Raw genomic sequence first — 16,296 nt, 5'->3', positions numbered from 1 at the left:
TCTCTAGAGAGAAGTCAGTGGTGCCTTTTACTAACGGCGCCGAAAAGTTTGCTTCGATCCAAAAACCTCTTTTTCAACGACAGGCAATAAGAAATATACCCAAAGCATTACAAAGAAAAAAGTGGCCATTCCCAAGAAAACGTTTTACAACCATATCATTGGCCTCGGACACCCACCACATATATACTTTCTACCATGAGAATCTTCCAGGTATCTAACCTGATAAGAAGCCAAAACTAATTTCAACTAAAAAGCTAAGCGATTGCCTTCCATAGCTGGAAGAAATTTGTGTTGGAAAATAACTCAGTTCATTCCATACTAGTATTCTGCACGAGTTAGGCTTTAAGGTTTCACACATTGGATATCTTTCAACACTAACCCTACACGAGTTTAACGAATTCGCTCGTGAATATGTTATAGCATAATCTTGCCCTTCATTAAGGTATAAAAATGTTCTTTAATTAAGAATTTTTGGAAATGAATAAATAAATTACAATCTAGGTTTCAAATGTCGTTTATAAACTTGAATATTATTGGAAGAATTGAAAGATTCATTGAGCTACGAAAAAGGGATAACTCTCGAACGCGATGCTCCTTTTGTAAAAAGGACCTAAAACCTGGCTGCTTTTTTATTCGGTTTCTTCCAAAAAAAAAAAAGGGGTATTTTTTCTTTGATACGTAGCCAACTTCGGAATGTCGATCCGAAATCCGATAGTAACATTGGGTTACGTTATAAAAAACACGTATATTACAAGAGTATTTTCACACCCATCCTTTTCGAATGGACCATATCGATTGAAACGTTGTCGCGGTGACACCCTCGCCTTAGGTACAGCCATGACTTCGATATATTGAAAAAGAGAAAAAACTATTTAGGAGGGAAAGGTCCATCTGAATAGGTTGAAGGAATGATTTCCAAGCAAGGGAATAGAAATACACATTGAAAACTTACAGGACTAGGACCAGTAGGATTTGGGGGGGGGGGGATAGCTTACGTGGGCAGAAAACGGATTTTGGCAGATTGAGGAGTGTGTAAATAAACAACATGATGCCTCCTTTATTTGATGGAAGAAACGAGTTAGTTTGCTTCGCTTCTGATGTTCGTAGTACTGCCAGAAAGAAAACTAATTTCATCTTAGATTTTGTATACATTTTTTGTTGTCGTTCAGAATTCGATATCACGCGCCTTTTTAGTATTTTTATTTTTAACAGAAATAGATTAACCCTAGGTTGTCAAATTATTTGGAAGGAAACGTTTGTGAAATTAACCTGTTGTTATTGCGCGGGATATATGATTAAAAAAGGGGAAAAGCCATAGTTTATTGTTCGGTAAACTATGCACTTATCTTTCAGGAAGGGTTCCTGATTTTTTTTACCCCCAACGAAGCATGATGGGAAATAGATACGGATGAAAGTCAAAAAGAGTTGACCTTGATTTACTTTCAGTTATTAACTTCTAATGCTGTATTTTCGTATTTATGATAGAAAACCTTCAAAGTTTCCCGCGCTTTTGTGGTTAAAGAAACTGGGTAAAAGGACAGGTTATCAGACAGGTTGGAAAGGAAAGAAGATAGACTGAAAAAGTTTTCATCGCGCGTTCAGTTACAGTCACCGGTAAGTTTGTTTCACTTTTCGTAAAAAAATATTTATTCTAATTGAAAGGGAAATCCAGTCTGCTCCGAATGACAATTCAAAGAGAGTAGATCAGAGTGGGAGAACTCAATTGAAGCGTACGTAATTCTCTCTTTTTGATTCCAGTTTTTAATAAAGTCTTTCAGAAATATATTAATATCCGTCGAATCTTCTCGACAGAAATAAAAAGAATATTCTTCGACATTCAGAAAAATTTCAAAAGGGAATTTTCTTTCCTTTCCATATTAAAAGACATATTTTTTTCACGCGCGAACATAAAATTAAAAAGAGCCGCTTTTTGAAAATGAAATATACAGATTTTAAATTAAATATTTCGCTTATAAGAGAAGTATATAAAAGGTGTTTTCTTTTAGAAACCCTTTAAAGTATTTTTATGCATACATATATATATATATATATATATATATTTAAATATAAATTACGAATCCAAAAATATCTTTGAAGAGAGTGAAGAAGAAGCTTGGTTTTTCAAAAACATTTTATTAATTATTTTTTTATAACTCTACTTGCGGTTTGAACCTTAACCTTTGGCACGGATTCAATTCCAAATAAAGAACCTATATACGCAACTTCAGTTTCGTCTTTCTTAAGACTGACTAATATCAAACAGACGTGGTATAACAAAGCTAAGCTAAGAAGAAATGTTTTCAAAACTATTATTACTATGTAAAAACAACTAGAGAGAACTATATTACCATATGGTATAGTTCAAAGTTATTTACTAAACAGAGAAAAACAGTTTACAGACGGATTTTCATCTGGAATTCGTCTATCGCGTCGTGGGACGTATATTAATTATAAAGGTCTTTACATATCCCAAGCGAAAAAAAAAAAAAAAAACTTCGCGGTTTCGAACCTGTAGCCTTCCGGGAGTGAGGCGGATGTGTTAACCACTACACTCCAAATATGTTATTATGAGTGACCGAGAAATCAGGGCAGAGTAATTAAGGAAAAAGTAAACAAACAACCCCTTCCATAGGAATAGCAATAGACCCAACTTAGGAGGCTCGTAACTCTGGTTCTAGTAGAGATACGAAGATGTCCTTTGAGTATGTTATAGCCCAATTTGTCCCCCATCTAACCATACTAAAAACTTTGGGCTACGACAAACAGGGGCCAAGTAATTAAGCAAAACGTAAACAAAACACCATTCCATAGGAAAAGCATTTGACCCAACTTTGGAGGCTCGTAACTCTGGTTCTAGTAGAAATACGGGGATGTCCTTTGAGTATGTTATAGCCCAATTTGTCCCCCATCTAACCATACTAAAAACTTTGGGCTACGACAAACAGGGGCCAAGTAATTAAGCAAAACGTAAACAAACAACCCCTTCCATAGGAATAGCATTAGACCCAACTTTGGTGGCTCGTACCTCTGGTTCTAGTATAGATACGGGGATGTCCTTTGAGTATGTTATAGTGCAATTTGTCCTCCATCTAACCATACTAAAAACGTAGGGCTACGACAAACAGGGGCCAAGTAATTAAGCAAAACGTAAACAAACAAACCCCTCCATAGGAAATGCATTAGAGGCTCGTAACCCTGGTTCTACCAGAGATACGGGGATGTAAATAATGTGACCTTGACACAAATGTTCGCATAATTATAAAGGTCTTTACATATCCCAAGCAAATAAAAAAAAAACTTCGCGGTTTCGAACCTGTAGACTTCCGGGAGTGAGGCGGATGTGATGACCACTGCACTACAGATATGTTCTTATTTTTGATCGAAAATACAGGATAAATATTTAAGCAAAACGTGAACAAAAAACCCCTCCATAGGAAATGCATTAGACCCAATTTTGCAGGCTCGTAACTGTGGGTCTAGTAGAGATACGGGGATGTCCTTTGGGTATGTTATAGTTAAATTTGTCCCCCATCTAACGATACTAAAAACGTAGGGCTACGACAAACATGGGCCAAGTAATTAAGCAAAACGTAAACAAACAAACCCTCCATAGGAATTGCATTAGACCCAACTTTGCAGCCTCGTAACTCTGGGTCTAGTAGAGATACGGGGATGTAAATAATGTGACTTTGACACAAATGTTCGGATAATTATAAAGGTCTTTACATATCCCAAGCAGAAAAAAAAAACTTCGCAGGTTCGAGCCTGTAGACTTCCGGGAGTGAGGCGGATGTGATAACCACTGCACTACAGATATGTTCTTATTTTTGATCGAAAATACAGGCCAAATATTTAAGGAAAACGTGAACAAACAAACCCCTCCATAGGAAATGCATTAGACCCAATTTTGCAGGCTCGTAAATGTGGGTCTAGTAGAGATACGGGGATGTCCTTTGAGTATGATATAGTTAAATTTGTCCCCCATCTAACTATACTAAAGACTTTGGGCTGCGACAAACAGGGGCCGAGTACTTAAGCAAAACGTAAAGAAACAAACCCCTCCATAGTAAATGCTTTAGACTATACTTTGCAGGCTCGTAACTCTGTGTCTACTAGAGATACGGTGATGTCCTTTGAGTATGTTATAGTCCAATTTGTCCCCCATCTAACCATACTAAAAACTTAGGGCTACGAAAATAGGGGCCAAGTAATTAAGCAAAACGTAAACATAGGAATTGCATTAGACCCAATTTTGCAGCCTCGTAACTCTGGGTCTAGTAGAGATACGGGGATGTAAATAATGTGACCTTGACACAAATGTTCGGATAATTATAAAGGTCTTTACATATCCCAAGCATAAAAAAAAAAAAACTTCGCAGTTTCGAACCTGTAGACTTCCGGGAGTGAGGCGGATGTGATAACCACTGAACTACAGATATGTTATTATTTTTGATCGAAAATACAGGTCAAATATTTAAGGAAAACGTGAACAAACAAACTCCTCCATAGGAAATGCATTAGACCCAATTTTGCAGGCTCGTAACTGTGGGTCTAGTAGAGATACGGGGATGTCCTTTGAGTATGTTATAGTGCAATTTGTCCCCCATCTAACGATACTAAAAACGTAGGGCTACGACAAACATGGGCCAAGTAATTAAGCAAAACGTAAACAAACAACCCCTCCATAAGAAAAGCATTTGACCCAATTTTGGAGGCTCGTAACTCTGGTTCTAGTAGAGATACGTTGATGTCCTTTGAGTAAGTTATAGCCCAATTTGTCCCCCATCTAACCATACTAAAGATTTTGGGCTGCGACAAACAGGGGCCAAGTAATTAAGCAAAAAGTAAACAAACAAACCCTCCATAGGAATTGAATTAGACCCAACTTTGCAGCCTCGTAACTCTGGGTCTAGTAGAGATACGGGGATGTAAATAATGTGACCTTGACACAAATGTTCGGATAATTATAAAGGTCTTTACATATCCCAAGGAAAAAAAAAAAAAAAAAACTTCGCGGTTTCGAACCTGTAGACTTCCGGGAGTGAGGCGGATGTGATAAACACTGCACTACAGATATGTTCTTAATTTTGATCGAAAATACAGGCCAAATATTTAAGGAAAACGTGAACAAAAAACCCCTCCATAGGAAATGCATTAGACCCAATTTTGCAGGCTCGTAACTCTGTTTCTACTAGAGATACGGGGATGTCCTTTGAGTATGTTATAGTGCAATTTGTCCCCCATCGAACGATACTAAAAACATAGGGCTACGACAAACATGGGCCAAGTAATTAAGCAAAACGTAAACAAACAACCCCTCCATAGGAAAAGCATTTGACCCAATTTTGGAGGCTCGTAACTCTGGTTCTAGTAGAGATACGTTGATGTCCTTTGAGTATGTTATAGATAAATTTGTCCCCCATCTAACTATTCTAAAGATTTTGGGCTGCGACAAACAGGGGCCAAGTAATTAAGCAAAAAGTAAACAAACAAACCCTCCATAGGAATTGAATTAGACCCAACTTTGCAGCCTCGTAACTCTGGGTCTAGTAGAGATACGGGGATGTAAATAATGTGACCTTGACACAAATGTTCGGATAATTATAAAGGTCTTTACATATCCCAAGCAAAAAAGAAAAAAAAAAAAAACTTCGCAGTTTCGAACCTGTAGACTTCCGGGAGTGCGGCGGATGTGCTAATCACTGCACTACAGATATGTTCTTATTTTTGATCGAAAATACAGGTCAAATATTTAAGGAAAACGTGAACAAACAAACCCCTCCATAGGAAATGCATTAGACCCAATTTTGCAGGCTCGTAACTCTGTTTGTACTAGAGATACGGGGATGTCCTTTGAGTATGTTATAGTGCAATTTGTCCCCCATCTAATTATACTAAAGATTTTGGGCTGCGACAAAAAGGGGCCAAGTAATTAAGCAAAAAGTAAACAAACAAACCCTCCATAGGAATTGAATTAGACCCAACTTTGCAGCCTCGTAACTCTGGGTCTAGTAGAGATACGGGGATGTAAATAATGTGACCTTGACACAAATGTTCGGATAATTATAAAGGTCTTTACATATCCCAAGCAAAAAAGAAAAAAAAAAAAAAACTGCGCAGTTTCGAACCTGTAGACTTCCGGGAGTGCGGCGGATGTGCTAATCACTGCACTACAGATATGTTCTTATTTTTGATCGAAAATACAGGTCAAATATTTAAGGAAAACGTGAACAAACAAACCCCTCCATAGGAAATGCATTAGACCCAATTTTGCAGGCTCGTAACTCTGTTTGTACTAGAGATACGGGGATGTCCTTTGAGTATGTTATAGTGCAATTTGTCCCCCATCTAACGATACTAAAAACGTAGGGCTACGACAAACATGGGCCAAGTAATTAAGCAAAACGTAAACAAACAACCCCTCCATAGGAAAAGCATTTGACCCAATTTTGGAGGCTCGTAACTCTGGTTCTAGTAGAGATACGTTGATGTCCTTTGAGTAAGTTATAGCCCAATTTGTCCCCCATCTAACCATACTAAAAACTTCGGGCTACGACAAATAGGGGCCGAGTACTTAAGCAAAACGTAAAGAAACAAACCCCTCCATAGGAAATGCTTTAGACTATATTTTTCAGGCTCGTAACTCTGTTTCTACTAGAGATACGGGGATGTCCTTTGAGTATGTTATAGTCCAATTTGTCCCCCATCCTACTATACCAAAGGTTTGGGGTTGCGTCAAACAGGGGCCGAGAAATTAACGAAATATTCAAAAACATGCCATAGAAATAGCGTCACACCCAATTTTAGAGGATCGTAACTCTGGTTCTACTAGACATAGGGGGATGTCCTTTGAGTATGTTATAGTCCAATTTGTCCCCCATCCAACCATACTAAGAACATAGGGCTACGTCAAACAGGGGCCGAGATATTAAGCAAAATGTTCGTCAACGTATGGTATCGTCTCACTTATTGTTATTATGTTACTTATGATTTTAACACTGAACTTTGAAGGCTCATAACTCTCTTTCTATTAGAGATACGGGGATCTCCTTTGGATATGTTATAGTACTCTTTGCTCCCCATACATGGATACTTTAATCTTGAGGCTACCTCTATATCGTCGTCAAATTATTTTTTTGTCTCACTTATTGTTAGAGGGTTACTTTTGATTTTTGAAAATAAACTTTGCAGGCTCGTAACTCTGTTTCTACTAGAGATACGGGGATGTCATTTGAGTATGTTATAGTCCAATTTGTCCCCCATCCAACCATACTATAAACTTAGGGCTACGAAAATAGGGGCCAAGTAATTGAGCAAAACGTAAACAAACAACCCCTCCATAGGAATTGCATTAGACCCAATTTTGCAGCCTCGTAACTCTGGGTCTAGTAGAGATACGGGGATGTAAATAATCTGACCTTGACACAAATGTTCGGATAATTATAAAGGTCTTTACATATCCCAAGCAAAAAAAAAAAAAAACTTCGCGGTTTCGAACCTGTAGACTTCCGGGAGTGAGGCGGATGTGATAACCACTGCACTACAGATATGTTCTTATTTTTGATCGAAAATACAGGCCAAATATTTAAGGAAAACGTGAACAAAAAACCCCTCCATAGGAAATGCATTAGACCCAATTTTGCAGGCTCGTAACTCTGTTTCTACTAGAGATACGGGGATGTCCTTTGAGTATGTTATAGTGCAATTTGTCCCCCATCTAACGATACTAAAAACGTAGGGCTACGACAAACATGGGCCAAGTAATTAAGCAAAACGTAAACAAACAACCCCTCCATAGGAAAAGCATTTGACCCAATTTTGGAGGCTCGTAACTCTGGTTCTAGTAGAGATACGTTGATGTCCTTTGAGTAAGTTATAGCCCAATTTGTCCCCCATCTAACCATACTAAAAACTTCGGGCTACGACAAATAGGGGCCGAGTACTTAAGCAAAACGTAAAGAAACAAACCCCTCCATAGGAAATGCTTTAGACTATATTTTTCAGGCTCGTAACTCTGTTTCTACTAGAGATACGGGGATGTCCTTTGAGTATGTTATAGTCCAATTTGTCCCCCATCCTACTATACCAAAGGTTTGGGGTTGCGTCAAACAGGGGCCGAGAAATTAACGAAATATTCAAAAACATGCCATAGAAATAGCGTCACACCCAATTTTAGAGGATCGTAACTCTGGTTCTACTAGACATAGGGGGATGTCCTTTGAGTATGTTATAGTCCAATTTGTCCCCCATCCAACCATACTAAGAACATAGGGCTACGTCAAACAGGGGCCGAGATATTAAGCAAAATGTTCGTCAACGTATGGTATCGTCTCACTTATTGTTATTATGTTACTTATGATTTTAACACTGAACTTTGAAGGCTCATAACTCTCTTTCTATTAGAGATACGGGGATCTCCTTTGGATATGTTATAGTACTCTTTGCTCCCCATACATGGATACTTTAATCTTGAGGCTACCTCTATATCGTCGTCAAATTATTTTTTTGTCTCACTTATTGTTAGAGGGTTACTTTTGATTTTTGAAAATAAACTTTGCAGGCTCGTAACTCTGTTTCTACTAGAGATACGGGGATGTCATTTGATAATGTTATAGTCCAATTTGTCCCCCATCCAACCATACTATAAACTTAGGGCTACGAAAATAGGGGCCAAGTAATTGAGCAAAACGTAAACAAACAACCCCTCCATAGGAATTGCATTAGACCCAATTTTGCAGCCTCGTAACTCTGGGTCTAGTAGAGATACGGGGATGTAAATAATGTGACCTTGACACAAATGTTCGGATAATTATAAAGGTCTTTACATATCCCAAGCAAAAAAAAAAAAAAAAAACTTCGCGGTTTCGAACCTGTAGACTTCCGGGAGTGAGGCGGATGTGATAACCACTGCACTACAGATATGTTCTTATTTTTGATCGAAAATACAGGCCAAATATTTAAGGAAAACGTGAACAAACAAACCCCTCCATAGGAAATGCATTAGACCCAATTTTGCAGGCTCGTAACTCTGTTTCTACTAGAGATACGGGGATGTCCTTTGAGTATGTTATAGTGCAATTTGTCCCCCATCTAACGATACTAAAAACGTAGGGCTACGACAAACATGGGCCAAGTAATTAAGCAAAACGTAAACAAACAACCCCTCCATAGGAAAAGCATTTGACCCAATTTTGGAGGCTCGTAACTCTGGTTCTAGTAGAGATACGTTGATGTCCTTTGAGTATGTTATAGTCAAATTTGTCCCCCATCTAATTATACTAAAGATTTTGGGCTGCGACAAACAGGGGCCAAGTAATTAAGAAAAGTAAACAAACAAACCCTCCATAGGAATTGAATTAGACCCAACTATGCAGGCTCGTAACTCTGGGTCTAGTAGAGATACGGGGATGTAAATAATGTGACCTTGACACAAATGTTCGGATAATTATAAAGGTCTTTACATATCCCAAGCAAAAAAAAAAAACTTCGCGGTTTCGAACCTGTAGACTTCCGGGAGTGAGGCGGATGTGATAACCACTGCACTACAGATATGTTCTTAATTTTGATCGAAAATACAGGCCAAATATTTAAGGAAAACGTGAACAATCAAACCCCTCCATAGGAAATGCATTAGACCCAATTTTGCAGGCTCGTAACTCTGTTTCTACTAGAGATACGGGGATGTCCTTTGAGTGTGTTATAGTGCAATTTGTCCCCCATCTATCGATACTAAAAACGTAGGGCTACGACAAACATGGGCCAAGTAATTAAGCAAAACGTAAACAAACAACCCCTCCATAAGAAAAGCATTTGACCCAATTTTGGAGGCTCGTAACTCTGGTTCTAGTAGAGATACGTTGATGTCCTTTGAGTAAGTTATAGCCCAATTTGTCCCCCATCTAACCATACTAAAGATTTTGGGCTGCGACAAACAGGGGCCAAGTAATTAAGCAAAAAGTAAACAAACAAACCCTCCATAGGAATTGAATTAGACCCAACTTTGCAGCCTCGTAACTCTGGGTCTAGTAGAGATACGGGGATGTAAATAATGTGACCTTGACACAAATGTTCGGATAATTTTAAAGGTCTTTACATATCCCAAGGAAAAAAAAAAAAAAAAAACTTCGCGGTTTCGAACCTGTAGACTTCCGGGAGTGAGGCGGATGTGATAACCACTGCACTACAGATATGTTCTTATTTTTGATCGAAAATACAGCCTAAATATTTAAGGAAAACGTGAACAAAAAACCCCTCCATAGGAAATGCATTAGACCCAATTTTGCAGAATCGTAACTCTGTATCTACTAGAGATACGGGGATGTCCTTTGAGTATGTTATAGTGCAATTTTTCCCCCATCTAACGATACTAAAAACATAGGGCTACGACAAACATGGGCCAAGTAATTAAGCAAAACGTAAACAAACAACCCCTCCATAGGAAAAGCATTTGACCCAATTTTGGAGGCTCGTAACTCTCTTTGAGTATGTTATAGCCCAATTTGTCCCCCATCTAACTATTCTAAAGATTTTGGGCTGCGACAAACAGGGGCCAAGTAATTAAGCAAAAAGTAAACAAACAAACCCTCCATAGGAATTGAATTAGACCCAACTTTGCAGCCTCGTAACTCTGGGTCTAGTAGAGATACGGGGATGTAAATAATGTGACCTTGACACAAATGTTCGGATAATTATAAAGGTCTTTACATATCCAAAGCAAAAAAAAAAAAAGAAAAAAAAACTTCGCAGTTTCGAACCTGTAGACTTCCGGGAGTGAGGCGGATGTGATAAACACTGCACTACAGATATGTTCTTAATTTTGATCGAAAATACAGGCCAAATATTTAAGGAAAACGTGAACAAACAAACCCCTCCATAGGAAATGCATTAGACCCAATTTTGCAGGCTCGTAACTCTGTTTCTACTAGAGATACGGGGATGTCCTTTGAGTGTGTTATAGTGCAATTTGTCCCCCATCTAACGATACTAAAAACGTAGGGCTACGACAAACATGGGCCAAGTAATTAAGCAAAACGTAAACAAACAACCCCTCCATAGGAAAAGCATTTGACCCAATTTTGGAGGCTCGTAACTCTGGTTCTAGTAGAGATACGTTGATGTCCTTTGAGTATGTTATAGATAAATTTGTCCCCCATCTAACTATTCTAAAGATTTTGGGCTGCGACAAACAGGGGCCAAGTAATTAAGCAAAAAGTAAACAAACAAACCCTCCATAGGAATTGAATTAGACCCAACTTTGCAGCCTCGTAACTCTGGGTCTAGTAGAGATACGGGGATGTAAATAATGTGACCTTGACACAAATGTTCGGATAATTATAAAGGTCTTTACATATCCCAAGCAAAAAAAAAAAAAGAAAAAAAAACTTCGCAGTTTCGAACCTGTAGACTTCCGGGAGTGAGGCGGATGTGATAACCACTGCACTACAGATATGTTCTTATATTTGATCGAAAATACAGGCCAAATATTTAAGGAAAACGTGAACAAACAAACCCCTCCATAGGAAATGCATTAGACCCAATTTTGCAGGCTCGTAACTCTGTTTCTACTAGAGATACGGGGATGTCCTTTGAGTGTGTTATAGTGCAATTTGTCCCCCATCTAACGATACTAAAAACGTAGGGCTACGACAAACATGGGCCAAGTAATTAAGCAAAACGTAAACAAACAACCCCTCCATAGGAAAAGCATTTGACCCAATTTTGGAGGCTCGTAACCCTAATTCTAGTAGAGATACGTTGATGTCCTTTGAGTAAGTTATAGCCCAATTTGTTCCCCATCTAACCATACTAAAAACTTCGGGCTACGACAAATAGGGGCCGAGTACTTAAGCAAAACGTAAAGAAACAAACCCCTCCATAGGAAATGCTTTAGACTATATTTTTCAGGCTCATAACTCTGTTTCTACTAGAGATACGGGGATGTCCTTTGAGTATGTTATAGTCCAATTTGTCCCCCATCCTACTATACCAAAGGTTTGGGGTTGCGTCAAACAGGGGCCGAGAAATTAACGAAATATTCAAAAACATGCCTTAGAAATAGCGTCACACCCAATTTTAGAGGCTCGTAACTCTGGTTCTACTAGACATAGGGGGATGTCCTATGAGTATGTTATAGTCCAATTTGTCCCCCATCCAACCATACTAAGAACATAGGGCTACGACAAACAGGGGCCGAGATATTAAGCAAAATGTTCGTCAACGTATGGTATCGTCTCACTTATTGTTATTATGTTACTTATGATTTTAACACTGAACTTTGTAGGCTCATAACTCTCGTTCTATTAGAGATACGGGGATCTCCTTTGGATATGTTATAGTACTCTTTGCTCCCCATACATGGATACTTTAATCTTGAGGCTACCTCTATATCGTCGTCAACTTATTTTTTTGTCTCACTTATTGTTAGAGGGTTACTTTTGATTTTTGAAAATAAACTTTGCAGGCTCGTAACTCTGTTTCTACTAGAGATACGGGGATGTCATTTGAGTATGTTATAGTCCAATTTGTCCCCCATCCAACCATACTATAAACTTAGGGCTACGAAAATAGGGGCCAAGTAATTGAGCAAAACGTAAACAAACAACCCCTCCATAGGAATTGCATTAGACCCAATTTTGCAGCCTCGTAACTCTGGGTCTAGTAGAGATACGGGGATGTAAATAATGTGACCTTGACACAAATGTTCGGATAATTATAAAGGTCTTTACATATCCCAAGCAAAAAAAAAAAAAAAACTTCACGGTTTCGAACCTGTAGACTTCCGGGAGTGCGGCGGATGTGATAACCACTGCACTACAGATATGTTCCTATTTTTGATCGAAAATACAGGCCAAATATTTAAGGAAAACGTGAACAACCAAACCCCTCCATAGGAAATGCATTAGACCCAATTTTGCAGGCTCGTAACTCTGTTTCTACTAGAGATACGGGGATGTCCTTTGAGTATGTTATAGTGCAATTTGTCCCCCATCTAACGATACTAAAAACGTAGGGCTACGACAAACATGGGCCAAGTAATTAAGCAAAACGTAAACAAACAACCCCTCCATAGGAAAAGCATTTGACCCAATTTTGGAGGCTCGTAACTCTGGTTCTAGTAGAGATACGTTGATGTCCTTTGAGTATGTTATAGTTAAATTTGTCCCCCATCTAATTATACTAAAGATTTTGGGCTGCGACAAACAGGGGCCAAGTAATTAAGCAAAAAGTAAACAAACAAACCCTCCATTGGAATTGAATTAGACCCAACTTTGCAGCCTCGTAACTCTGGGTCTAGTAGAGATACGGGGATGTAAATAATGTGACCTTGACACAAATGTTCGGATAATTATAAAGGTCTTTACATATCCCAAGCAAAAAAGAAAAAAAAAAAAACTTCGCAGTTTCGAACCTGTAGACTTCCGGGAGTGCGGCGGATGTGCTAACCACTGCACTACAGATATGTTCTTGTTTTGATCGAAAATACAGGCCAAATATTTAAGGAAAACGTGAACAAACAAACCCCTCCATAGGAAATGCATTAGACCCAATTTTGCAGGCTCGTAACTCTGTTTCTACTAGAGATACGGGGATGTCATTTGAGTATGTTATAGTCCAATTTGTCCCCCATCCAACCATACTATAAACTTAGGGCTACGAAAATAGGGGCCAAGTAATTGAGCAAAACGTAAACAAACAACCCCTCCATAGGAAAAGCATTAGACCCAATTTTGCAGCCTCGTAACTCTGGTTCTAGTAGAGATACGTTGATGTCCTTTGAGTAAGTTATAGCCCAATTTGTCCCCCATCTAACCATACTAAAAACTTCGGGCTACGACAAATAGGGGCCGAGTACTTAAGCAAAACGTAAAGAAACAAACCCCTCCATAGGAAATGCTTTAGACTATATTTTTCAGGCTCGTAACTCTGTTTCTACTAGAGATACGGGGATGTCCTTTGAGTATGTTATAGTCCAATTTGTCCCCCATCCTACTATACCAAAGGTTTGGGGTTGCGTCAAACAGGGGCCGAGAAATTAACGAAATATTCAAAAACATGCCATAGAAATAGCGTCACACCCAATTTTAGAGGATCGTAACTCTGGTTCTACTAGACATAGGGGGATGTCCTTTGAGTATGTTATAGTCCAATTTGTCCCCCATCCAACCATACTAAGAACATAGGGCTACGTCAAACAGGGGCCGAGATATTAAGCAAAATGTTCGTCAACGTATGGTATCGTCTCACTTATTGTTATTATGTTACTTATGATTTTAACACTGAACTTTGAAGGCTCATAACTCTCTTTCTATTAGAGATACGGGGATCTCCTTTGGATATGTTATAGTACTCTTTGCTCCCCATACATGGATACTTTAATCTTGAGGCTACCTCTATATCGTCGTCAAATTATTTTTTTGTCTCACTTATTGTTAGAGGGTTACTTTTGATTTTTGAAAATAAACTTTGCAGGCTCGTAACTCTGTTTCTACTAGAGATACGGGGATGTCATTTGAGTATGTTATAGTCCAATTTGTCCCCCATCCAACCATACTATAAACTTAGGGCTACGAAAATAGGGGCCAAGTAATTGAGCAAAACGTAAACAAACAACCCCTCCATAGGAATTGCATTAGACCCAATTTTGCAGCCTCGTAACTCTGGGTCTAGTAGAGATACGGGGATGTAAATAATGTGACCTTGACACAAATGTTCGGATAATTATAAAGGTCTTTACATATCCCAAGCAAAAAAAAAAAAAAAAACTTCGCGGTTTCGAACCTGTAGACTTCCGGGAGTGAGGCGGATGTGATAACCACTGCACTACAGATATGTTCTTATTTTTGATCGAAAATACAGGCCAAATATTTAAGGAAAACGTGAACAAAAAACCCCTCCATAGGAAATGCATTAGACCCAATTTTGCAGGCTCGTAACTCTGTTTCTACTAGAGATACGGGGATGTCCTTTGAGTATGTTATAGTGCAATTTGTCCCCCATCTAACGATACTAAAAACGTAGGGCTACGACAAACATGGGCCAAGTAATTAAGCAAAACGTAAACAAACAACCCCTCCATAGGAAAAGCATTTGACCCAATTTTGGAGGCTCGTAACTCTGGTTCTAGTAGAGATACGTTGATGTCCTTTGAGTATGTTATAGTCAAATTTGTCCCCCATCTAATTATACTAAAGATGTTGGGCTGCGACAAACAGGGGCCAAGTAATTAAGCAAAAAGTAAACAAACAAACCCTCCATAGGAATTGAATTAGACCCAACTTTGCAGCCTCGTAACTCTGGGTCTAGTAGAGATACGGGGATGTCCTTTGAGTAAGTTATAGCCCAATTTGTCCCCCATCCAACCATACTATAAACTTAGGGCTACGAAAATAGGGGCCAAGTAATTGAGCAAAACGTAAACAAACAACCCCTCCATAGGAATTGCATTAGACCCAATTTTGCAGCCTCGTAACTCTGGGTCTAGTAGAGATACGGGGATGTAAATAATGTGACCTTGATACAAATGTTCGGATAATTATAAAGGTCTTTACATATCCCAAGCAAAAAAGAAAAAAAAAAACAAAAACTTCGCAGTTTCGAACCTGTAGACTTCCGGGAGTGCGGCGGATGTGATAACCACTGCACTACAGATATGTTCTTATTTTTGATCGAAAATACAGGCCAAATATTTAAGGAAAACGTGAACAAAAAACCCCTCCATAGGAAATGCATTAGACCCAATTTTGCAGGCTCGTAACTCTGTTTCTACTAGAGATACGGGGATGTCCTTTGAGTATGTTATAGTGCAATTTGTCCCCCATCTAACGATACTAAAAACGTAGGGCTACGACAAACATGGGCCAAGTAATTAAGCAAAACGTAAACAAACAACCCCTCCATAGGAAAAGCATTTGACCCAATTTTGGAGGCTCGTAACTCTGGTTCTAGTAGAGATACCTTGATGTCCTTTGAGTATGTTATAGTTAAATTTGTCCCCCATCTAATTATACTAAAGATTTTGGGCTGCGACAAACAGGGGCCAAGTAATTAAGCAAAAAGTAAACAAACAAACCCTCCATAGGAATTGAATTAGACCCAACTTTGCAGCCTCGTAACTCTGGGTCTAGTAGAGATACGGGGATGTAAATAATGTGACCTTGACACAAATGTTCGGATAATTATAAAGGTCTTTACATATCCCAAGCAAAAAAAAAAAAAAACTTCGCGGTTTCGAACCTGTAGACTTCCGGGAGTGAGGCAGATGTGATAACCACTGCACTACAGATATGTTCTTGTTTT

The sequence above is a fragment of the Phalangium opilio genome, unplaced genomic scaffold, assembly GCF_054372755.1.
Source record: "Phalangium opilio isolate 3A_F unplaced genomic scaffold, DU_Popi_V2 ptg000003l_1, whole genome shotgun sequence".
NCBI lineage: Eukaryota > Metazoa > Arthropoda > Arachnida > Opiliones > Phalangiidae > Phalangium > Phalangium opilio.
The sequence above is the reverse complement of the archived record's forward strand: the minus strand, read 5'-3'. Positions refer to the sequence as shown.